The sequence below is a fragment of the Anopheles cruzii genome, chromosome 2 (assembly GCF_943734635.1).
Source record: "Anopheles cruzii chromosome 2, idAnoCruzAS_RS32_06, whole genome shotgun sequence".
Lineage (NCBI taxonomy): Eukaryota > Metazoa > Arthropoda > Insecta > Diptera > Culicidae > Anopheles > Anopheles cruzii.
Window position 1 is genome coordinate 26656927 of NC_069144.1, and position 25930 is coordinate 26682856.

A 25930-nucleotide genomic window follows, 5' to 3' on the forward strand; every position below is an offset into this window, starting at 1 on the left:
ACGGCCATCAAAAAATAGCGACCGGCCGTGGCCTCTCCGAGACCCTAAACCGCCCGATGTTTTTTATCCATTTTTTAACGACGATCTGCAGCGAACCGTGAAGCTTTTAATGCGCGCCCAGGTCCGGAGCGAGCCCACGAGAGGGAAAAGTTGGCCCGTGCAGTAAAAGTGCTCATTAAATCTCGTCCACATCTCCGCAACGGCCTCGCGGGACCAGCATCCATCCGCGCGCGATGGACGAAATACATCTTTGTAATCATTTGCTACCGTTTTGCTCGTCGTCGTCGGCGCAAGCCACAATATAATTCCCTTTCTAAAACACTGCCAAAGCATAGAAACGCGCCGACCGTCGCGAGCGGTTGGCAAGCGACCTTTCTATTATTTTCTTACCACCTCATCTGGCACCTGTCTGTCGGCTCGGGTCTTTTCGCTTCCTTTGGACGTTATAAGGCTTTATCAAAAACTCGTGACGTGGCCCTTGAAGATGCAAACAGCTGAAGGAAGGCGGCCACAAAAAAGCCGGAAAAAAAACCCGAGACAAATGGAGGCAAGCATAATCGTTTTGTTCGCAGGCAGGATCGCCAGGGCGCGACTTCTTCGCTCGCTTCTGGGCCCGAACCGCACGACGGATGTCATCCTCTGGTAACACCGGTGAACCGTGTCCCTTACGTTTGGTCCTGGGTATTTTTGGGGATTAGCGTGATTACAATAAGCGCCACAACTTCCGAAGACCAGAGAAGTAAAAAACCACGTCGTCAACCGCGTTCAACGTCGAAAAGAAAATCCTCGCTTCACGGAAAACGATAATGATAATAAGAGGGGAGGCCGAGACGATGGTCACCGACGACGACGCGGGAGACTTGTCAGAGAGGGTCGCCGGTCGGGGGGTCGCCTGGTCGGAGAAAAGTTACGCGCCGTCATTGCGCAGAAAAATAAAAATCCCAACTTTAGTGTGACAACCGACCACACCGACGCGATAAGGGACACGAGAAACAATGGGGCCCATAAGGTGGGCAGAAGGTCCCTAGACGCCACTGGTATCTGGTTACGTGCTGACCTCGGCGCGTCTTCTCGATCCCTGGGCGAACTTGGAAGCAGGACGAGCGACGTGTAGGACGTGTTTTCGGACAAGCGAAACGAGATTGACAGATGCGAAGGTCGCAGTCGGAGGCGTTGACGTTTGACGTTCGGTCGAGGAAAACGTCGCCACCCCCACCATGTGTGTGCGTTTTCCAGCCGCTGACCAACACACAGGGGACAACTGTTAGGCAATGGGGATGAGAAGTTATCGCTCCGCCAGACTATAAAGTTCCTTAAGCCGCCATGACGTAGCAAAGCGAGGTTTTGTGATAAAACTGCTGAACTGTAAAAGTGCTAGTGGAGCCTTTTTGATGGATTTTCTGCCCAAGCTGCGCATGATACTGCGGACGTTGGACACAAAAAAATCCTCCGTTCACGTCACGCATTGCATAGCTATAGGCGTTTTCGGCTTCGAATCGGAAACTTTCGAAGGATGTACAGCAGCTTGCCATGGAATGTCAACCATTTCGAGAGATAAACGGTTTTGCGCGAACTTCCAGACCCAAAGGTCATCGGGGTCATTGAGAAGGATAAAAGCTCGCCATTAGATGTTGAAAACTCCAACGACAAGAGCTGGTGACTTTTTGCGTCAATTTGTGGTGAGCATCAACCAACCCCAACCCCAACAGTATGGCAATTTGGGCAAACACTTGCAGCCCGCCGTTTCGCCGGGCAAACGTTTCCGAAATTGGTCAAATTGGAAAATTTGGCAAAATAATCTCGGCGTCAGTCGTCAGCGAAAGGGCGGTAAAGTTCGGCGCCATCACGCGCTCTACAGCTCGAGTCGCGTGTCTGAATGAGCGCAAAATTAGCGCAACCCACCCACGGGCAATTGGACAACTTTCGTCGAAGCAATCCCAGCACCGAGTGCTGCGGTGATGTTCGGGGAAACCGTGTCGAAGATATCGGAACACGGTTCCCAAAATGCTGCCCGGCGGGAATACTGTCTGTCGCAACCAAACGGGGTCCCGCGCGCACCGGTACCAATCGCGGCTAGCGTCTTCGAAGATTCACCGTTTCAAGTTGAAGCGAATGGAAATTAAACAGAACCGCGGGCGCTGGGGGAGGAGTTTGGCAATTTCCCGGTACAAATGAAATCAATTAAACCCGAACCCGAATCTCGTATGATTGCGCAGGGCGCTGGTTGTGCGCCGGGCGAATATGTGCTCCAATTTACATGCTTCGCAGCGGGGCGAAACGCGATCCCGCGAAGTCCCGGGAACAGCATCGCACGCAGCATCAATCACCACGGGGAAACAAGCGCCCCCCCTTTTCGCACTGCGTGGGGCGCATCTCACCGATAGCTGGAGATGTCTCTCGCACCTAATTAAATTAAAGTAAGTTTTCCCTTTTAATGCGCATTTTATGATCTCTTCGAATGTCGGCGGGCAAGCGAACCGGAGTGGAGTATCCGAATCCGACGCCAGAGCATCATTTCATTGCCGGCCGCGCCCGGATACAGGTCAAGTGCTAGAAAGTGGCGGGTCTGAAGAAATTGGCCATTATTTGTTGCCTTCCGTCTCGCCTTCTCTGGCGTAAGGCCGGTCCGGGAGTGAAATCGATAACGTTGGCCTCTAGTACATTTCGGTTTTCCGACACTTCGGTTGTCGGAACGGTCGGAAAACTCACGCAACGCGGAATGATGGAAAACAGATCGACGATTTTCACTCTCTCTGTCTCACTCGCACTTTCCCATCTCCAGCACGGGTGGTGGTGTAAATAAATTAGGCGTATTTGGCCCTGATCAAACGAGGCTCACCGACCACCCACCACCGGAAGATGACGAAAGTTTTCCCAAGCTTCCTCAGGTTACGGGCATCGGGGAATTCCGGGGAAATGGTTCGAAATCCCATACACCCACCAACCGGGGCGCGTATACGAGGTGATAAATTTTCCGATCTCTTTGCTGACGGTTTAATGGAAAGGGAGGTGCAATCCACGGGCACCGCATCGATCGGCAGTAAAATGTGTTAATTACCGGCGGGAAGTGGGAAAATGCTGTCTGTCGGTGAAAATAATGTTGCCACGCGGTTGATTTCAAAGGCGGCAGTACCATTAACAGCTGTTGCGAGAGGTCATAAACAAGGGAAGTATCGCGAGTTGCGCCGTTGATTGCCGGCGGAGCTGAGGGGAAACTTGAAAGAAGCGATTTAGCGACTGGGTTAGCCAATTTGTGCCGATTTATGAAGCTCGAAGTGGGTAAAAAATGCACTCACAATGTGTTGATTTTTTGTTACTCGAATGGTAATAGTTTTTTAAAAGATTCATTCTAAAATCCTTAAGAACTGAAGCGAAGCCATTCAATTTTAACCGTCAGTGAAGTGAGATCTGACGGGGTTGAGATAGCATTCACAGAAACCCTCCTTTCACAGCAGCAGTGGCTGCCAACATATTTTATACCACGTAGATTTAAATTATAACCTCCGGCAACATGAATGTCGCCGGCCAGCGCCCAAAGTGCCTTCGCTCTTTGAGTTCTGTGGGCGCGTGACAGTGGCGCGCCGTTTGAGTTTCACGTTCGGCCCATACATCATCTGCTTCATGCTTCTTTCAAAGACTAAGGACAATGAGGCGGTGGGCGAACAAAAAAAGAAAAATACGCAGCAGCAACAACGGCATAAAAAACTAAAACAATAAATAAAAACTCAAACATGGAACATGGGTAAATAAACTGTCGCGAAACGCATCCACCGTCGTCGTCTGCTAGGTTTCTGTTGCAACTGCATCGAGCACCAGCAGCATTCCGGGCAGCCGGAAAGACGGAACATGACCACCCTCGTCACACACACACACAGAGGCACAAGCGCAACAATGACATCGGTTCCATCGGTTAAATTGTGGCGCCGGCGGAACGTTTCGTAATGCTCTCGTTCGTCGTCGTCTACTTGGGCCATCTTGCGCGTTCCGTTTCACGCAAAAACACGACGGACGGAGAAGATAAAAAATGGGGAAGGACTTAAACAAAAGTTTCCACATTTCCTTCCCGGGCAAACACTTGGGACCCCGGCGTCCTGCGGCATGGTAAAGGCGAGACACAAGCAAACCACAACACCATTCGCCACCACCACCACCAACGGGACATTTATGGAGCGTAACGTGCTGGGCTGTGCTGTGATAAAGAAAAATACGCACACACACACGAACACATTCGTTCACAATACAGCAACAATGAAGGTCCTCGTGTGGTTGGTGCTAAAACGTTACAAGAGCCACACAGAGTGAGACGCGCGTGCGGGCGCGTGCCCGTCAGAACCGGAACTGGCGTGCCGGAAGAAAAGAACGTATTATAAACAACCAGCAAGTGGAGGAAGAAGATGCAAAGAAAAGCGGGGAGCGAAATAAAACAAAATGGCTTCGCGGAACACGGAACAAACGGAGGCGACTTCTTGATAACAAATGACGCCTTTCCGGAAAGCGTCTGAGGCTCGTCGAAAGGATATAGGTGTTTACTTGTGTTCCTTCCTCGGCTCGGGGCGCTGGTCCTGTGTGCGTGTGTGTGTGTGTGCAGCGCAATTTTCTTTTGTCGCGCATTGTTGAACGAACATGCGCAGCGTGAGCGATGAAATTAATAAATTTAAGCAAAGATCAAATATTGGCCGATGTTTCAAAAAACGGCATTTACTCAACCATTGCAAAGCAAAGCATTGTGCAAGTTCTGAATCGAGATATTTGATTTTGTTGTTTGTGTTCCGCTGTGAAGCAACAGTCTCCATTGCATTCGCCATCATCCGTTGATGTCCGTTCCGAATGGGAAGTTTAAGATTATTTCTTCCATTAATTGTATGCTCTTTTCTTTGTTTCGTCACACTTCTTATAGAAAAGGGTCGATTTATACAAAATAGGGGGATTTTGATGAAGTAATTTAATCTTGCAAGTTAATTCAATAAATTGCCGTTCAAGAAAAAACTGCTAATAAAATGGCACAGGTTGTCGACGATAAATCATCGTTAGCCATTCATAACTTACAGCCGCAGTCAATGGCCGACGGCCAATCCAAACCCCGAGAATGTATCTTTCGCAAACGCTTTGAGCTGTGTGCGTGGTGGAATCGGCAACCTCAGTCACAATCCAAATTAACTTAATCATCTCGATCGACCTGCTAAACGAAGGTGCCGAGGATAAATCGCCTCGGCTTCCAGGGACCCACACCGATGGCTCGTCCTACGGTGGTTCCCGCAGAAGCATTACGGATGAATTACTTTGCTCCACAGGACACACAATGCGTGTACCGGTGAGCATGATGCTACTTCCGGGCGTTCGACGCTCCCGACGGATGAGAAGCCCAGGGAAGCGCTTCCCTTTGCAAGGACACGACGATTTATTATCGTCCGGCCGTACGTCCGGGCGTAGCGTCCGGGGGCCAGTTCTGCGGGAAGTCGTAGCCACAATCACCGTCTTCGAGGCCGTCCGGTTGTGTCTTCGGGCTAATCGAGCGACGGACACCAGGGAGCGAATGGGGCTCGTTGAAATGCAAACAAACGACGCTACAGAAGACGCTTCCACGCCGCTCGGCTGGAATGTGATAAATTTAATTAAAATTTTGTCTCACAATCTCACACAGCCGGAAGCCGGACGGCCAACGTTCTGGGTGTGTGTGTTTATGTGCGAAAGGATTAAGCTTTCCACGGCGGACACCGGTGCGTCGGCCCGCGAACTTGGCTGCCGGTTGATTTTCCTCCGACTTATCCGACGACTGCAGCGCGCCAGCGTCTTGGAGGCGGCCGCATCAGAATTGCGCACGGTGCCTAATCGAACCCAAAGGGATTCGTTGCATTTAACCGGCGTGGTGCGACCGGTTGTTTATAGCTGGCGGCTCGCGCGGCTTTTCCGCCTTCGTCGCCCGGAAACACGTCGGAAGGAAATGCCGTTCCTGTTCCTGTTGCGTTTCGGAATGCATCTCGGGCATCTTCCGGTGCGATGCGCACGGATGCGCGCCGGCTACCATCACATCTTGGCCCGCACCAGAAATGTTGTAAATTAGATGCAGCTCGGTACGTGATTTTCGAATTGATTGAGGTTGCTGCTGCTGGTGCTGCGAAAACATTTCGGTGTTGTTGTTTGTGAACAGGGCTCTTCGTGGGATGCCGCAGGAACCGGCCGAGATACCGTCGACGCGTATTTGATGTTGGGCCAATGGCTGCCAATCGTATTACGGATTTGTATTTGGCCAGCTACGAGAGCAACACGAGTTACACATACTTTGCCCAACTTGCAAACAAACGAAACACGATTGTTTCGTGTTGAAGCTGTTGATTGTTGAGGCGAACTTATTGGACATAAATTTGCCAAGCTGGTTGATTGCGATGCCGTTTAATGAAAAACCAGTGTTCGTCAAATGTTAAGGCTCAGAAGGGCTGCGAGCGAAACTTGATTCGATGATTGGCCAACGATTTAAATAATGTCAATGCCACAAACCGATCCGGCGAACTTCCGGAATAATGCGCCCGCGCCCGATGACTACAATCCTCGGGACAGTTCTCGTGTGCCCTATTGATCATGCACGACATTGCGCGATCGGAAAAATGTTTCATGTTGGCCCTATTGATGCCGGTTGAATGGCGGCAATGCCACGCCCGGATGAAGGATGCCTCCCAGAAATTCGTGTTCCCCAGACTGGGATCCCCGGTCATCCACTGTACAATAATTTGCTCGGTTGGTTCGATTGGATCACTCGAATGGTGGATGGCTCCAGAAGACACACAAAGCAGGCCTTCGACCTCGTTTGGAGTGCATTCGGAATGGTGCCACATTCCCCGGGACATCCGAACGTCCACTGATGACCACAACATACCACCACCCAGCAGCATCGTCCGATTCGTTGTCGTCTGCGCCACGTTTCGTCAGCCGGCATCATCGAGGAATTATTGATGCATGTTTTGCATTGGCCTAGAGGACAAAGCGAAGGACTTGTTCCTGTCGTCCGGCAAAAGAATGGTACGGCTGTCGAGGGCTGGTGGTACTCGGTCCGTACGGGGATTGCCTAATGCGGCTTGTCACAGGTTTGTGGCACCGGCCGTCCGGATGTCTCGTCCGGATGCCAGAATGGGAGAGCGCATATGAATATGAAGGTGAGTTTTCTCCGGGAAAGCGGAAGTCACAGCGTTGCAATTAGAATGACAGTCTCCGCCCGTGAGCTTCAAAAGATTTCAGATTTCAATCCAAACGCTCCTGGGGGTGGGCTGGGGATTCGCTTCAGATGAGACCGTGACTTGTAAAGCTTCAAACCGACCGGCTTTCGGATGTTGGTTGACATTCGTTTCGGCTTTTGTGGTCTCTCCGGTGGAGGCTCTCCGTCGACGCTAAGCCACACAGATTGTGACACATCCCCGGAACCGGAACCGTCCCAGAGCCCAGGTTCATCAGAGTGCCCCAGGAACGGAGTCTAACCCTTATGGGAGCGCCCTGATAAAATTCGCCCTAGGGCGCCTGGTGCCATCGTTGGGAATCAATAAAATACGATGCCCCCGAAACGTGGCAGATGATAAGGGCCCAACAATGGGGACGACGACGACGTTGGGATGCGTATAAAACATGGCCCCGAACCGCAGAGGTGAACTCTACGTTAAAGAGGCGCTCATGTATGTTTTGGTAAATATGTAAATCATCAACCACAAGCGTTTCTTAGCGCTTGTGGTTCCCAGGAGGGCACAGACTCCGCACAGACGCTTCTTGTAACGTCTTGTAATAAAAATGGGTGGCGTTTTTCGCCTGAATTTATGCATCACGACGGAAGTAGCGCGATCCATAATTCAATTCAGATATCACTTATCTGGTTGTAATTTATTAAATGCTACATAAAACCACGTTCGGCGTGGCTATGAATCGTGCGTGTGTGTCTATTCATGCGTCGACCCCTTGGTACGCCATCTGCCGGTGGCCAACGGTAACACACGTACCGGAAAGTGCCCCACCATTCGCGAGGGCCCTTCCCGGCACTGGCTGACAGTGGTGAATTTGATGGGAGTTCCCCTAGAAACCGACATCACATCACCGGGACCCACACGGGATCCCGTCACTTGCAAAATCGGCTCAGCGGCGCTCATGGCGCCGTGTCCCTTGGGAGGGACCTTCAAGGGACGTCGCAGGACGAAAACACCGGTGTGTGCGAATGAATAATGGAAAAAAGGGCTTTCGCTTTGTCGCTTATCAGGCCTCCGGTACTCCGGTGGGCCACGAATATCCGTGACCTCCCCACGGGCCCAGAAAGGTTTGTGCCTACCTTCGGTCCCATTTTCGGCACAGGACAGGACGCCTGCGCCTGCCTGCCTACCGTCGTATCACAGCATCATCATCATCCTCATCCGGATGTAAACGGACTGATTTCCGTTGCGCAAATCTCCGGCCCGGCCGGTGCTGTCCGTCGCCCGCTAGATGGCGCAGGCCGGCTGGCTGGCTGGCACCGTCACCGTGGGGAATAATCCTTCCAAATGGATTTGCATACATTGGACATCAGCCAGCCAGCCAGCCAGCCGCGAGGACCTCCTCCCGGAAGAACCGAGCGACCCGTCATTCCGTGTGACAACGACGACCCCCGGGGTCCCGGAACCCTTTTTCGGATGGATCTCCCGAGAGAGAGAGAGCGGTCGCGCCGGAACCGGAACGCCTGAAACCGCAGAGTATTACCGAGCGTTATGCAGTAACGCCCGGTGGTGTACGCCCGGTACTTAACGCGCAGCAGCAGGCCATCATGGCTTATTTCGTCGAGCATGGATAATAAGGCTCCTCGACGACGACGACGACGACTGTCGAATGTATCTTCTCACTCCGGGAAGTGTCCATTCCGGGGTCCAGGCCGGTCGGTTCCTAACAGTTCCTTCCTTCCGTTCGCGGTTTGTCCATCTGTCACACCAGTCACGGCGTGGATTTTACGCGGAACTGTCACGCGGCGAGCCACGGAACCCGCGGTGACACGGGCTTTTCCGGGAGTGTCCGGACGCGCCTGCCAAGATCAACGACACAACCGGCGGCGGCGGCGTGACGAAACGCACTAAGCCTACGGAGACAGGCGTGACCCGCGAAAGGGGACGCGCCTGAAAAAAAAAACGGAAACCCACGGGATCATACGTAAAACTAAGATGAGTCAGCGGCAGCGCGTTACAGGACCCGGTCCCCTAATCCCGCGCTGACAATTCACCACGAACCACGGATTAGAGAGCCCCAAAAGCATAACCCATTCTGCGTCACGGGAGGACCGACCGAGGGCGCACACAGAACGAGCAAAAACTTTCGACGACGACACGGGATGCCATCGCGGCCATAGCGAAACAACCTGCAGCGGATTAAACAGCCACCCAGTGAGGCTGCAGCGCGGCGGCTGACAGTGACAAAACTTTAAATAGCCAACTGCATTGTTGGGCAACTATTTTTTCGGCCTCCGCCTTCGACTGCGGGATCCTTCGTCATCCCGGGAGGAGCTTATTAATTCTTTTAGCTAAAAGATAGCTGCCCAACGGATTCAATGTACCCCGCGGAGGGCGCAATGGCGACTATCGCGAGAGTTAATTATTTGCTGTAAAAACGGGAATCACCACGAGGGGGCTCTACTGTCAGCCAGCGGCGGCCACTGTCGGCGAAAGGATAAAGTTTTAATTGAAACCAAGCGGAGATTCGGCAGCACCGAAAGGATTAATCATTCTCCGGTTTTTCAGCTCGCGACCGCAGCACGATCCGCGGATGGAGTGCCCCAGGAGCGTGAGTGAGACAAAATAGAAACAAGAGTCTGCGGGGGGAAGAAAACTTATTCTTCGCTACAAAATCGCCTCATCAAGCGCCATCAAAGTGGCCGATGGACCGGAAAAAACAGAGAAGCTCACAGTGCAACAGCGCCATCTAGTGACCGACCAATGTGCAGCTAAATCCCCATAAACACCCGGGTGTCGGGGGACGGGAGGAAAAAAACGGCGGTGGCCACTGCTGCAGCTGACTGCTCCTGTTACTGTCACCACCACACACTGCTCGCTGCTTCCGCGTCGAGCTGTGGCCGCCACAAGAAGAGAAAGCTTTATTGCATTTTCTCACCAACATTTTCTGTGTCGGTTTTTCTCGATCCACTTCCCCAAAAGTGCCAGGGACACTGTCAGAGAGTAGAACCAGCGGAAGGAGAAAAAAAAACGTGGATCCTAACGCCACGGCCACAGCCCGACAAGAAGCGGATTACAGAGAGCGAGAACCTGGAGAATGTTCGCCGCCCGTTGGAGTATCGCGCGCAAGAAAGTTTTTTCTCGTCTCGCTCCGTCCGTGTGGTGGAGAGGGGGGGCCACCGACCACAACACGGATCAACGGCAGAGGCTCGGCCCGTGATTGCGCTCTGCAGTACTTTCCTGGCCGGAACTGGATCAAGTCCCGATGATAGGTGTCAGCCAGCCAGCCGAGCCGGTCGCCGGCCAGTGGGTCAGAGGTTTGGGAGATTAAAACTTTAGCACGGAAGGAATTTTCGCAGTTGCTGCCGGGCGCGTCGGTGGACACTTGGAAGCCCGTGGACTCCGACCAGAAGCAGCAGCAGCACATGCTGCGCTGCGCATTCTGCAAATTGTGGTTTTATAGCCAAAACTTGCCACAGAAACTTTGTACTGATCGGTTTGACTTGGGGTGGAGTGTCACGTCAACGTCACCGTGGCATCCCACCGACCGAACTGGTTTCGGGTTCGGGTTGTAGCCAGAGAGTCCAGCTATGAAACGAGCCGTTTCGTGTGGAACAACATCTGGAGAACTCGCCGGGTACAGAGCGATCGACCCTAGACCCTTGAATGGGTCTGCAAAAACATTAGGGTAAGAGAGCCCACGAGCGAGTCTAATTGCCACCTTGATGTTGGTGTACAACAAAACACCTCTACAGGACTTCTCACGATCGCCTCTCCCCGTCGGGCAGCTTCCAAGAAATTGCAAGAAGTTTCTACCCTAAAGCAGGGATACAAAAACTGCACTCGAAGTGCAGCGCGCCGCGGCCCTCGGTCGGTCGGTATACTGACGCATTGGTGTTGGTCCCGGTGTTCCCGTGCCAAGGCTGTGTGTGTGTGGGGGCTGTACCTTTTCTGCCCTAAAATAATAACATTCTCGAGGGTCTCGTGCAGCAAAGGTGTCTCGGTTCCGATCGGTCCCGACCGCCCTACTAATGAGAGTGCGCATGTACCGGAGGGCCCTCGAGGGTACACAGCAGCATATGCAGCATAAATGCACGCCTCGCTCTCCCGTTGGCCTTGTTGCTGGATTTCTTTAAATAAACTTTGTCGTCCCTGCGGCAACGGCAAGGCCATTACGCTCGCACCTATCCCTCTCCTTTCGATCTCTGGATCGGCGGCGGAACCATTCGAGAGCGGCGTACACGAGACCGAAGGTGTTGTAGGAAACCATCGGCGCGCTGCGTCGGGATATTTATAAAAGGTGGCCCCCGGAGGCCGCTCTGTGGCGAGTGACGCTAAAGTGTTGCTTTACGAGCGCATAAAGGAATGGAGGAGTCCCCACCCAGTGAACAATTTTGAGTGCCCGACGCTCTTCTCACTATGGAGCATCGAGTCCAAATCGGGTCCGAATCCGGTCCCGAACGGGTCCGCAACGGGTCCGCAGTGTAAATCGCCTATACAAAATCCCTTGTGAGAAGGCCCCAAAACCCCGATGGCAGAAATTGCGGACCCGATTTTTTCTCTCGAGCGTGCCCCTTGTCGTCTCCCTCTCTCATATGTGCCCTCTCCCTCTTTCTTTCTCCCGTATCCCCTGTCGGTTCCCGAAGTAAAAATACAGGGGTTCGTTTGGGTTTCGGTTTTCGGTTTATTTTCGGTTTTTTTTTGCGTCTCTTTCGCTCACTCGTCTATTTCACGGTTTCACTTCCCTACCTATTCGTGCATTCCTGGCGCTATGCAGCGTTGGCTGTGTGTGAGGTATGCGTTGGTGGCGGTAGTGGCATCCGTCGAACACATTGTTCCGCGTACACACATTGTCGGTGGGTCCAGCCGGGTTTATGTTTGTGCGTAGATTATTTCACGCGTGGTCTTCGATGCATTTCTCTAAGGAAGAGAAGAAATTAAATTGTTGTTAGATTGTTTGCATTGCAATCCTGTCATTTTTTCTTACCTTTTCCACAAACTGACGAGACAACTGACGAGACACAGTTGTGACACAGTTGACACTGAAACGAGCAAAGTGAAAACTTTTGAACATTATTTCGCTGTCACTGAACACTGTCCAATAAACTTACCTGTATTATTTTATCAGGATCAAACATGATGGTACGAGATGCACTTGCACTTGGAACATTACACTTAGGAGTAACTAATTGAGAAACTGGCACTTAGAGCAAGGTAAACTTGCAGAGCAAAATTGGTCTAAGTCCCGGCAGCATGCTTTCCTGGACTCAGACAGTTTTAGACTGCTTGCAGCTTCGGCCGGCTTGCTCGACCTCGCTGTCTCTTTTTCTCTATTCCTTTCCCTTTCCCCCGTCCGTTCGTCTTCCACATGCTCGCGGTCGCTTCGCGTCTCGGCCCTTCCGCCCTTCCCTCTCCAGGTAATTCAAACCCACAAGCTCGCGCGTGGAACTCCCTCCTCTCGTAGTTTCCTCCGCTCTTTTCCGCCGCTGCCTACGAGCGGACCCTCATGAGCCGGCCTGCTCACTGCAGCGAGCGTTGCGCCCGCCCCCTCTCGTCTTCGCCGCAGGCAGAGGGGCGTTCGAGCTCACTCGTTTCAGCCTTCCTCATCCCTTCCTCAGGCGGAGGGGTACCTCGGTCACTCAAAATTGTTCACTGGGCAGGAGTTTTCTCCTGGTTCCAATGCTGGGCCGGGAAAAGAAGGGAGATGAAGAAAATCGATAGATCAATTTCGATTTAAGGGCGTCGCTTCTGTCGGTCGGCCCCGTTTAACGGCCGACCGCTACATTGGTGCGATGTGTGTGTGCGTTTGACTTAAAGGTTGAGCAACTGTAAACATGAAGCAGAAATTCCAAGCATTTAATGGAACTTTAAAGAAAGTGATAAATTCCTCACCGACCGGCAGCAAAAAGCCGGAAACGAGAGAGAGCTAGGGAATGTAATTCAACTACAGAGCGCAGAGTGCATTATCGGGTAGTTTTACTCGTAAACAACATTAAACAGCAAAACAACCGCCATTCGTCAAAAAGGGTCACCAATTCGCGGAAGGGTATCTCTTGCCACTGACGACGACGAGGATCACATCAAATCAACAGTCACCGATTCGCGCAACAACGCAACCCCCTTTTGGGGCTGTCAACAATCAAATCATAATCCGTCCAGCTCCGGTGCCCGGCGGCGTACCGGGGCGCATAAATCTCCCGCTGCTGCTCACGCCGCGCTAGAAAGCATAAATCAACCTCCCACAACCTGGGTGACACAAATCCCAGGATCCGCTAGCGATTTGAGGCCGTTGCGCGCGTTGGTTGGCATTGTGATGGGTGCGGAGATTTGATAACGTCTTACCTCATCGCGCTCCGCCTAATGACCGTGCGTTAGAATTTACGAGCGGTCAGTCACGAGCGACCGAAAACCGGGAGAAGCAGGAGAAGGTGATGACCCACGTCGAATCGATCAGCGCGGGTCGGTCGGGTTCGGACACGAACTCAATCAAGTCACGCCATCTGGGTCAAGATCAAGACGATGGGGCGGCCCGCGTGATGGAAATGCTACCTTCATCGGCATGCAAATGCAATTTCTTAGCGCATTAAGTATGCATGCGATCATGATTAATCAAAGTCAGGGAAGGATGAGCTCCTTCCGCGCGACTGCAGGTGGTTCGCGTTCTGTGGCTTTTCCGATGATGAAGATAGTTCCGGGCACTGGCGTTCCGGCGATCCCGTTTTTTACATCCTCTCCCGTGGAGGAACCCCTCGTGTCAATGAATCACGAGCAAATGAGTTTGACGTACGCCACCGGAGCAGCGCAGCTTAGGAAACTTTGCTGAGGTAGCAGCTTTTTGATTGTAAAATTTCGCTCTCGCTCCTTTTGGTCCTCTTTTTTTCACCACGCGATGCCAAGCCAAGCGATTCCTTCATTCCATCTTGTGGCACTCTCCCGACCAGCCCAGCCAGTGAGGAGACGCAGGAATGGAAGCGGAGAAGACTGATAATGAAAATAAGTCAAAAACTAGGCGGCCATGTTTGCTAGCAACCGGCGGCTGGCGGCTGGCGGCCGCCGGAAACAAATGTTGCCCGATTTAAGTGTTAAAGCGAAGCGAATCTTTGAGCCATTCTTTCACGAACGCCACAAACTTTCGAGGGCCATTTTTTAGCGCTGCTCAGACGTTTTCCGCCATCCCTCACGTTACGCAATCGGTGGTGGCTTCATTTGCATTCACCGACGACGACGGCGACGACAACACTTTGCTTTATGTGCAAGTCTCGTTTCCGGTTAGTTTGGCGACAGTTTCGTGCCTTTCTTTCTCTCTGACCGTCTATTGTTTCTTCAAAAAAAAAAAAGAAAGGCTAAAAATAATTCGGGCATTCTGTTCTGGTTCCATGCCGGAGAGAAACTCACTTTAATGAGCCTCGCGAAGGTGACGGAAAATATGATGTTAATTATGTGAGTTTTTCTGAATATGACTGCAACAAAGGGACACACACACAGCGCAGATTTTTAACAAGATTTTGTTTAAGACTACTCCTTTTCACAACGTCTTTGTGCAACGCCAACAACATGCATTACTTCAGCTCGCAAAAGTTCGGGTGCATTCTAAGAATGTAAATTTCTCGAGCCATCCCGAAGTGGAACCGTAATTAAACGATATCATGGGTCGCTCTCGCTCGCGTCCCGGCGTCCCCGGGATTGCATTGTTCAGCATAGTGCTCACATTGCTAGCAAATCCGGAAGAATCCTGTGTGGCTCCGCATTGTGGAGCAAAACATGTAAATCTTTCAATTTTACCGTTTGTTTACATTGTAGCGGCAAAGTTGCTTTCTTGACGACACAATAGCAGCGGCGCCGGGCCAACGACAAAAATCTTCTTGTCGTCGTCCGTTTCTTTCGAGGCACAGAAAAGTTCGTCCGTTGGCGGAAGGCGATGTGTAAGCAAAGTTACGTTTCGCTGAAACTTACACCTCCTTAATCATGGGAGATTAAAAGTGAACGAATATTTTGCACCGACAAAAGACACACAAAAACGAGCATCACGAAGCCCGATTGCGGAATGAGCCAACTTTACCGAGGGCTCCGGAATCTGCGCTCCGGAATGAGCAACATACACAGTGTGGCAACGGAAAGCACCCGTAAAAGTTCCGGTAGTTGTGGAAGAATTTTGCTGCAACAAGCCGCAAACGAAAGAAGGCAAGCCGGCCGGCCCGAAGCAATGTTTTCCAATTTTTCGTCCTTATTTACTGCCACAGTTTTGTTGTCGCATAATTGTCGCGGGGCGATAGTGTGTTGCACCGGGTTTCTCCTTGATTCCTGGTTTCCTCGCACTTAAACTATAATTATGATGTTTGTGGCACCGGCACTACTTTCGGAAACAGAGCAACACCGGCGTTACTGCAGAGACTTCAATGAAGAAACCTTAGGGTGCCTTACTTCGGTGCCACCTTCGTTAAAGGAGTGTCCTTCCGTGGTATCAGCGAAAAATAGAAACACCCACAGAAAGACACTCCACGGTTCGGTGGAGTGAAAAATTTAATCACCATTACCGGCGGCACCGGCCGGGAGACCGGAAGAAACCAATCGGATCCTTCAATACCAATCAGCGAGTGCCGTGACCAACTTCCGCGCGCTCTCTAATTACTGAACTAACAATTTCGCAAATTGCTGTCCACAGTGTCACGCTAAGCCTTCGCTAATGCCATTCGAGCAACTTTGGCACGGTGCTGCCGTTCCGTTAACGGAACGGCACAGCTTCTTGCGTAAGATAACCCGATATCAATATGCTCTTTTTCTCGGTAGTACCGGACGAACTTTTCTATTAAAACTCAACCGAACAGCAACGACACCGAACTTCAAATCCTTTTAATCTTGCCCAAGGGAAGAAATACATAAGGTCCCGCGTTGTGGCCCCGACGGTGTCGGTGAGGGAATGTCACGCCCAATAAAGGTGAATGATTATCAGACTGCTGCTTTCACTATTTTCTGGACAATTAAAGCTGACTGGAGCTGGACAATAATAATATTTTGAAACAGTTTGAGTAACTGAATTAAATTTTGTATTTTATATAAGAAAGTTTGGATGGCCACGATTTTACTCAGCACCGAACAATGTCAATGTCAATGGTTCTTAAGACAATTTTAACAGCAATCAGAGTCCCCAATCTGATTACCTGATTCGTTTGAAAATGTTTTCGACAGACTAAATCAACTTTAAGATTACATATTTAAATGAGAGTCTGTTGAGTACATAGCACGCATACCTTTTTTCGCACCAGGTTTATATTTTCATTAAAATTTGTGTTGAGTATTGTACTATGTGATTGTGTAGTATGACACTCGCAGGAAGGACCTAATAAGACCCGTAAACTATTTTGATACCCACTGGGCGCTGTTGTCATTACGCAACTGTAGTGTTCTCATTATCGATCGTCATCAGGAGTGCGATGTGCTGGGCGGGAAAACTAAGGGACCCCGATTCCGCAAATAGGAAAACCGCTCACCAGAGGGCGCGCGCACGCTGGCGATAGCAATTTAACGAACAGATAAGCCAACTTGAAATTAGAGACCATCCGCTACGTGATTTGAGTGAGAAGAGACGTGAATGCCCCGCCTGAGGCCACTCGCCACAGAAGGACGATACACCAGTTCGGGCACTTTGTTGGGGTCGACCCAGGACCATAGGGCTTCCGTTCTGTTCCGTCACAACACAACACGACTAACGGTTCTGCTAATGGAGCTGTTTATTAGCCGGCTCCTGGTGGTCCTGGTGGCTGAGAGCAAAAGGTAAGTGTAAACGAATGTTGCCCAATCCCAATTTCTCTGGACCGGGATGTGCTAAAATCCTGTCGGTGTGTGTGCGTTGGTGAAACAGAGTAAATAAAAGAAACTTTGCTCCCCATTCAACTTGCCCGAACCACACACACACACACACACGTGCGCTCGTGTATGAAAATGAAACGTCTAACAAGTTCCGTACTTTTTACCGAGCAGCGGAAAGAATGAACCAAGAACCTTCCCGGGCTCCAGGTACTTCGAAGCTAATTTCGTCGGATACCCATTATCCCGGCCCCGGCCCCCGAAGGTACCTCCTGATACTTCCCTCCCGGGTGGCTAAGGAACCGGAAGTGGATAAGCACGCAAGCCCTGCTACGCGCAAGGAGCAATAATAATGCCAAGGTCATTGGCCAAGCAACAGCCCACCGCCGCCGCTCAGACGGTAATTGTGAAAGAAGTTTGCCCTCTCCCAGTCGAGCCCTGCACCGTGCGAAGGATGAGCCCCGTTTGGGGCGCTGGTTGAAAAATCTCGGCCCCATTACCAGGGCGGACCACTAATATTGGACCCGTCCGCCTGTACTCCCCGAGAGCCAAATTGGGGCGCGTTTAAAATGGTGGAAAAGTTTTTCGAGCACTTTTTTCGCGGCCCCCAGTCCTTCCGTGTGTGTGGCGTTTTTTCCAACGCCGCTCGTCGGGAGCAGTAATCAAAACCGAAAGTTTATCACGTTACGAGTGCAAATGGTATTAAAACGTACAACAAACTGCTGTGTGTGTGGCCAGACCCCGGCTGGATTTGCACTGCTCTTCAGGCGAGCCAAATATACTCATCGTGCCACATCGTGTGAGGTGAACTTTGTGGCCGAAAGTCAAACTTGTTCAGCATGCGCTTTTTTCACACTCGCTTTTGGGCCCTGCTTGGGCCGTGAAATATGTTGCACGCCCCAAACAGGAGGTGCGCGTCAGCTAAATTGGGCAGACGGAACCGACCGGTAAATGTGTTTGCTCATGGAAGAAGACCGAAAAAGATCATCTATTTTGCTCACTCCGAGCGAGCATTCAAGTGTCGCTGGAATTATCGAAGCCCGAAGCGGCAAAGTGCATGCTTCATTAAACCTTCGAGTGGCCGCCGAGTCAGCGACCCAAGTGCGGAAAATTCTGGCTGGCTTCGGAGCTATCGCTACTTCAGGTTACAGTGTTTGACCTGGATTCTCCTCCCCAAACCGGTGTGGCTTATTGATTTTATTGCGCGATTTATGAATCGCGAACGGTGGCTGAAACGGGCGCTGTTAAGTGTTGCGCTCTGCACCCAAGAGCTATCTTTGAGGGACAGAAAAAGACCAAAAAAAAAACATCCGACCCCGTGCCGAATCGATCTGCCGGATAGGACGGAATAAGTAAAAACTGAACAACCAAAGAAGTGCTTCGTTTGCTGCCATCGTGATTTTCATCGACATAAATCGTTCAGCGACCGGTACACGGCAAGAAAAACTCGATGCTTAACGCACCACAATCGCACGGCTCCATTATGGTCTCGGGCAGGTAGGGTCCTGGCGGTCGAACTGGCAGCCGTGAAAAATGAGCTTCATCACCGATCGATTGACGGTAAGTGGTTGGCGTGCCAGACGGCGTGCCCTCTTCTCTGCGAGCGTGTTCAGGTGAAAGATGTCATCGACATTATTGTCGCTTTTCGGGAGGTATCGTGCGCAACAGCCCAACGCCAGCCACACATTCATTCGCCTCAACGCGTCAGACTTAGTATTCGTGCTTGTGATGAATATGCCATTTTTTTCGCAAGTCTCCACCGCGTTGCTCGTGTGCCTCGGTTGGTCGTAGGTAAACAAACCCAGGCTTAGACGTGCTCCGGTAAAAAATCTCAGAGTCGAATCGTTACACCCAAAATGGGCAGCCCACGAATACGGCGGATCAGAAGGATTTTGGAGAGAGCCCCACGCCCGAATTGCTTGATGATGTCATGCCAAGCTCGCATTAACCTTCTCCCCCGGGAGCACCACAATATCCTTGCTGTTGTTGTTCATTTCGCTTCTCTCAATTTGTAACGCTCGACAGTTCGGGCAGGTGGGTTTGCGTTTCCTCCTCGAGAAATTACCAACTAACGAACGACAAACGATAACCGCCCAAAAGTACGCCGTTAGTCCGGCAGGACAGTGCGGTGCGGTGCTATCTCTGCCACCACGGTGTCCTACCTGTTGGTGTGGTGTAATCTAATTCGATCGCATTTATAGGGGGGAACCGCACGTAAAAAAGCAAGACGACCGCGACGACGACGACGACGGCGTGCATCCTTCCGAATGGAGCCGCCTGGTGGCTCACGTGTCTCGGGAAACGATCCACAACGCGCGACCGCGCGGAACGTCAGAACTATCGAACGGAACAATGTTCGAAAGAAGCAACAAGAGAAACTTTGATTCGCCCTATCTGATGGTCTATTTGTTCTGCACACACACACACGGTGCTAACCACACAGAAGAGAAGGCAAAAAATCGGTTTCGGCGAAAGGAGATCCGCGTGACATTCGGCAATCGGCTACGTCTATGGGGCTCCACAGGAACAGGAAACGGTTCGTAACCACCAAAACACACACACACACACACACAGGGTGGAGCGTGGTTTTCCCGGGGGCAATGCCGGAGCTCGCATGATTGGAGCGTAGCCCAGGCGGAGCGCCACACAAACAGTTGCTGGCAAATTACGACAACCACCAATCAGCAATGATGATGACGATGTAGATTAACCGGGGCCAAAGCAGTGCGCGCTGCCTGCTCCGTGCCCAACCACGGGCTAACGAATAAATTAGATCAAATTACGAGGCTTATTTTTGGCAGAATGTGATTAGCGGCGATATGAATTCCGCTTTTTTGTGGCTCCTGCTGGGGCATTCGTTTCCCTTACTGTCTGTCTAGGGTGGTGTCGCGCTACCATTGGGTTCCGGGGCGAGGATGTGGACCATTGCATGTTTGCGATTTGAGGGCCGCTCTTTTCGTGATTGCGTGTTTCGCAAGGAGCAAAAGCGTCTACCGATGCACCGATGGAACACTGAGTTCAGGTAAAATTATTTATTTTAATATTTTATTTTAACGGTATTTTAATTTAACAGTTGGTACCATCGAGATCGATTACTTTTCGAAAAAGATCGATGCGGAAAACGTGGAAAAATGCTGATCGATTTAAAATCACAAACCAACAACAAACCACCAGTGATCTCGTTAAAAAGTGATTTGTTTTAAGTCGAATAACGAGGCACTCCATTTGGCACGCGAAGTCAATGAGGTTTGTGTGCTATCGGCATGCTGCGCATAAAGAGCACAATAAAAATGGATTGCCCTCACACACACACACACACACAAACGACTGCACTCGGAAAGGCAATTGGATAATGGGGAGCGAATTTTGTTAATATCAAAAAAGAATTGCAACACGTTTGAGGTTTAAGTCGGAATCTCCCTTCTATTCATACGAACACAAACACACACGCCACCAAGTGCGAGTGCGGCCACAAATCTCCCCGGAGGACTCTCCCGTGTTGTGAAGGGACACCACCACGGCGTCCCGATGCGGTCCTGTCCCGTCCCGTGTTTCGCGCACAGCACACACATTTATAGCACGAAAACTATCATTATTTATCCACCTCGCGGCATGTGGTACAGTTACAGTTTCCGACAAAGTGAGCACACAGCGGCGTGACTGGATGTACCGTACAGTTCGTTGGCCGCCGCCGCCACTAGGCACTAGGGTATCCTGGCAGCCTGGCAGGCATTATTACCACCATTGCAATGCCCATTACGACGATCACGGTAAAGGAGAGAAAGAGCGGAAGTAAGTTCCCATTGCATCACACGGGGTGCAATGTTCGCTTCAGTCGGCGAGGCTCGGCGAGCGAACATAAAACAGAGAAAAATACGCGCAATGGAAACCGAACCACAACATGGGCTCTGGCCGGGCCCGTTTGGCGTGGATGACGGCGACGAACCCGTCCACGTTGAGGACGATGACGGAGGAAGGGGCTAGAGGGGAAGATGGCTAGAGGATGTAATTTATGTCCTACGCTAGCCCGGCAGTGCCCGGTGGCGAACTAGAACCGAGTGGGCCGTGAACTGTGATCCGGTGGGCCGGTTGCGGTCAGTTCACGTATGGTTCACGTAAAAATGCAATGCACGGTCACGGTGGCGCCGCCATCAGAGAAGTTGGGTTGAGTGTGTCAAGCCCCACGAGCCCCATGAACCGGCGCGGCAGAACCTGGAGCGGCTTTTACCGAAATGGAACTTTCGAGAGAGTGCGGAGTGTGTAACCTAATCTACCTAGGACTAAATATTTTGTCCACACGGACCGGTGGCGGACACCGCTGCCGCTGGACGACCGAGGACGACAGAGGACGAGCGAGTTGTTGTAAAAAAGTAGATAAATTACGTAGTAATGATTGTAATTAGCGTGCAAGAAAATGAGATTCATGATAAGCAGCCGGCACAGAACGAAACGCAGCAGCAACAAAGGACCCGGCCTAAGCACGTCGTGCACGTTCCGTCGTGCACAACCTGCCGCAAATCCGGCTGGCGCTGCTCGAAAGGATTCGAGAAGGTAGAATATAATTTTATTAAATTATCATACGGCCATGCGCCATGCAACATTACGTTGCCGCCAGTTGTTACTCTTCGCACACGAAAGCCAGCAGCCGCCGAGTTGAGGGATTGAGAACGTGGCTGGCATAGAAACACATTATACGGTAGTCATCATCTTGGTTTACTTACTTTCATCAGGATGGCTTTTAAAGATGAAAGAGAACCAGGCTGGACGGACACACGTAAGTGCACTCTTCTCGTGCATTTTTGAGCCCCGAAATCACCCCCATACACTGAACGACTAATCGAACATGGAGATTTAAAACGTCGTTATCAAAAACCTAACAACACCCCCGAGAGGATGCCAATTCCGGACAATTTGTTCCGGTTTCTCACACTTCCGGCCAGGACGAGAAAGAGCGTGTGGAGAAATTTCTAATTTGCTGAGGATCACCAAAAAATGTGCATCCAGCCCTGTGCCCTTCGACCGCAGGACGTTTGAACCATAATCGACCTCCGGCCCGGCAGGCCGCAAAAGCTGACCGAGTCCAGATGACTTTCGTCGTCACGAGCGGAGAATGATAATGAATTATTCATTCGATTGACGTGATGAGTGTGTGTGTGCCTCTGTGTGTGCCGTTGGTGCCGACCAGGAGGCAAAAATTTGCATACTTATGCATACCGTAATGCTACACTCCGAGAGAGCCGGGCGGCCCAGCATGACACCCTGGCCAGCCGGCCGGGCCTGTGCGTTCGAAGACGAAAATATTCAAATTTTCCTTACAGAATTACAAAAAGCCGGGGACCCAAAAATGGTGAGTGTGACTACCGGGCACAATATTGTGCCGAAGTGTGGCCAGTGTCAAACTCTACTATCCGAGAAAAGGGAACTGCCTTTCAGGATTTCAGAAGTCAGAAGATGAGTTTGAGAATGGCGGTTTGGACGGGCGGTTATTAAAGTTCTTCTGTTTGGGTTTTTTTTTTCCTTTAAAATACTTTAAATCTACTCAGCAACCTCGAAGCTAAAGGAAAACAGCTCGAAGCAAAATCGATTCCTAAGCAACAATGACTAAGCGCCTCTAATATCGTACCGTGTCCGTTCAAAAGCGAACGACGGGAGCCCCCACAGGTGGGACAGCTAAGCTGTTGGATGGCAATATCGGAGGAGCCAAGACAGACGGACCGAAAGTGACCCCCAAAATTGCCGGGCCGGAGGCGCGTCGACGTATTAACTATCCACCAGATTAGATATGCAAACTGCTGATGAACAATCTGGCCCGGGGGCCCCTTTTTCGGGAGCATCTTCAGTGGAAACGACCGCTATCGATAAGAACGTATCCATTGGCCGAGAAACCGGGGCTCGCTGCTACTGGACCTCGGCACATCGCGTTCGCAAACGACTTTTCTTTCTGAAATGTGCTTCCCCGAGGGAGTCTTTTCACTAACCTGTCACGCTTTCCATCGATGGCCGATAGTAGGACCAACGGACAGCGATCTCGACGGACGGACAATGGAAAGGACTGATCGTAGTTGTTTCGTTTTTTTTGACAGCAACTTCCAATAAATGATGAAATTTAATCAATTTATGGTAAAACGAATCGTTGAATTTTTTATATGCCCTCAAGATGGCGACAGTCGATTCGAATAAGATTACTCAAGTAAAGGATCCTAAACACAGGCCACATGAAAAAACCATATCATAACGTATTGAAATAGGCGGCTTTTGAATGCATAGTTGAACTAAACCTCTTCTTCACCTTGAATGACTTTCCGACCAGTAGGTTCCGAATAGATGACAGTTGTTAATCACTCACAGCCATGCCGGGGCTCCACGGACCACGAATACTGAACTGACCCGACCCAGTAGTGGTGTCGCTTCGGTTCACTGATAGCCCCTTACGCCGGCCCACAAGCGCTGCGTCGCTACCTTCAGCCATCACGTGAATTATGAGCAATAATTAATGTCAATAGCAATTATGAGCTGCTCGGAAATTGATGGAGACCTGCGACCAAACATCGCCACCACCGCGCCACCAGGATGACGAAAGGGCACGGCGAGGCCACACCGCCACAGCTGACCTCCCCCCTGCCCCCCACTCTCAGATCCTTAGCATCGGTCATAAATTTGGCCGGAAACAAGCAAAACAATCATTTACTGTTGGGCCCATTATTACTGCTGTCAGGGCCGAGCAGCAGCAGAAGACGACGACGACGACGACGCGAGACTCACATGATTTCGACTGTCCCGGCGACCCGGCGAAAGGGGGCGACGGTGACCGAAGAGATTCGAAGATTTTCCCCGGGTCTCTGGCAAGGGAGGATATGGAAATTCGGTGGATGCTGCCGGGCGCGCCTCCGGAAGGTTGATTTATCGCACTCGCAATCCCTGACCCGGGCTTGCGGGCCGCAGAGAGTCCACCACACACACACACTTGGGATTAATTTATGAACTGCAACCAGTCCGGCCAACCATGTTTGGAGCGTGTGTGTGTGTGCTAGCCCCGGATGTGGCCAAGGGACATCGCCAGCCGGGCAAGGCAAATGGATTAACATGATTATGGCCACTCATTTGTGATGAGTTCTGTAGGAGCACGATAATCATGATCGGGTGGGCCGCTGGCCGCCGGCAAGATTTATGTGCGCAACGGTAATAGAATGACAAACTGGTGATTAAATTTTGCAAAACTATCTTAAGCTTTCAGAGCTTTGAATGGTTCCACTTTTTTCCTGCCACTGCCCACTGTCAGTATGCAGACATTTCGCAAGATTTAATAAATCAAAACCTGGAAACCTTCTCGGCGTTGAAAGTTCACCCAGCCCGCCATCAAGGATTGCTGCCCGGAAGCTGTGCACTGCGAGTGAAACTCTGATTTGTCGAGTTGACTCGACGGGATGAAACATACAATTAGATTGCTCAAACTTTGTGGGCTCCGTACCACATGCCACCGGTGGGCTAAGAGTTTGTAGCCGATTCGCTTCGTGAGGGCTTCGGAAGTTTCGGCATCGGATTTTAAAAACCATCCGGTACCACCACGCACACTGCGGCGGAAAGAAAGTTTTGCCCGTCCCCCGTACATGCATAAGGTGATGGCCTAAAGCGTCGGACGAAGCGCACAACTCGATTAAGGCAACAACTCAATTTTCCACTTTCATCATCTGAGTAAGGGAAGTTCGGCAAATGAATAACTTTTGCCGAACCCGTCCAGCGCTCCAGATAGATTTGCATAAAAAGAGACCCCGTTGGCCTTCCTTCGAGCGTTCTCAATTAATGAACAACCTCGGGTAGAAGTCCGTTTCCTTCGCCATCCGGCTGGTAGTGCTGAATGCACCATTATGGGAAATAATTAAGTGTTTGTGAAACTTTTTGCCGACGACAAAAACCTGTTTAAAGCACCTCCAGCACGATGATGAAACGGTGAAAGAACGCGGAAAACTGCACAATTGCACTATGTTGCAGTGAGAGAAAAAAATCGGATTCCAAAATGATCTCCCCTGGTTCTCTATCTCAGGGGCTCATAAATAACGATAAGAAACGCCAGCGCCGAGTAAAGCACTCGGCGCGCCCGATATGAATAAGGCATGCAAATGGGGCCCGATCCGATGGAGGAGAAATAAAACGAATGACCCGGCACCAATCTGGGTTCAAGCTAAGCGACACAGCCGTCTTCCCGAGGGTTGGCGCTAGTGATGGGAGAATCCTTTTGCGAAGAACCAGCGAAAGGATTGTATTAATTATTCGCTCACTCCGCTGCAATGAGCGCGCGGGTGCAGTCGGAACACTAAAGCGGGAAGAAGGACGAAACTTTCGGTCCGATTTGGGAGGTGAAAATTAATTTGCCACCCACATCCGGCCGGCCATTGTCTGGGCCGCCACCGCCGTCGGTGGGGCCGACATTTCTTTGATGAGCAAACCATAGCCGCCAATGGTTCGGCCAGTGACGACCAGCGCGACCACTTGGCAGGCGGAAAAGTTGGTGGCCAAAACCCCAACGAAAAAGAAAAATTATCCTTTCGAAGGATGGCGCTAAAGAAGCGGAATCCCGAACGAATCTCTTCGCCAGCTGCGCTGATGAGGGAAAGCGTGATGAATTTATGTTTAATTTCGGTCGGAAGATTTAAGGCGTCTGATCATAGCCTCCCCCCCGCACAAGAAGTAGGAAGGAGGAAGAAGGGGGCGAATGCAAAATTCATAAGCCAGCCGGTCGCTCGTCGGGACGGTCCGCGGGCTCCGGAAAAGTTGAGCGAACCTTTCACTGTGCGAACTTTGAACTCCAGTCTTTGGAAGTCCTGTGGCTTCCTTGTGGCCGTACGAAAAAAAGAGGCGAAATCGATTTCTGGTGATAACAGGGAATAAACAGGGATAAACAGGGAATGGAGGTGGGTGACGAAGGGGGAAGTTCATTAATTTTTCCTTCGCCACCGCGACACCGAACA

At 51.1% G+C, this 25930-nt stretch overlaps 1 protein-coding gene and 1 long non-coding RNA gene across 2 annotated transcripts in view; both read right to left on the minus strand.

The window, feature by feature from the left end:
• Positions 1-25930, minus strand: part of LOC128277401 (fat-like cadherin-related tumor suppressor homolog) — a 78333-nt gene that overhangs the window by 45895 nt on the left and 6508 nt on the right. The gene's annotated exons all lie outside the window — the stretch shown is intronic.
• Positions 11911-12613, minus strand: LOC128277402 (uncharacterized). Its single transcript, XR_008269401.1, has 3 exons — positions 12272-12613; positions 12148-12202; positions 11911-12080 (listed from the first exon to the last, which is right to left on the minus strand). It is a non-coding gene; the product is annotated as an uncharacterized LOC128277402 (long non-coding RNA).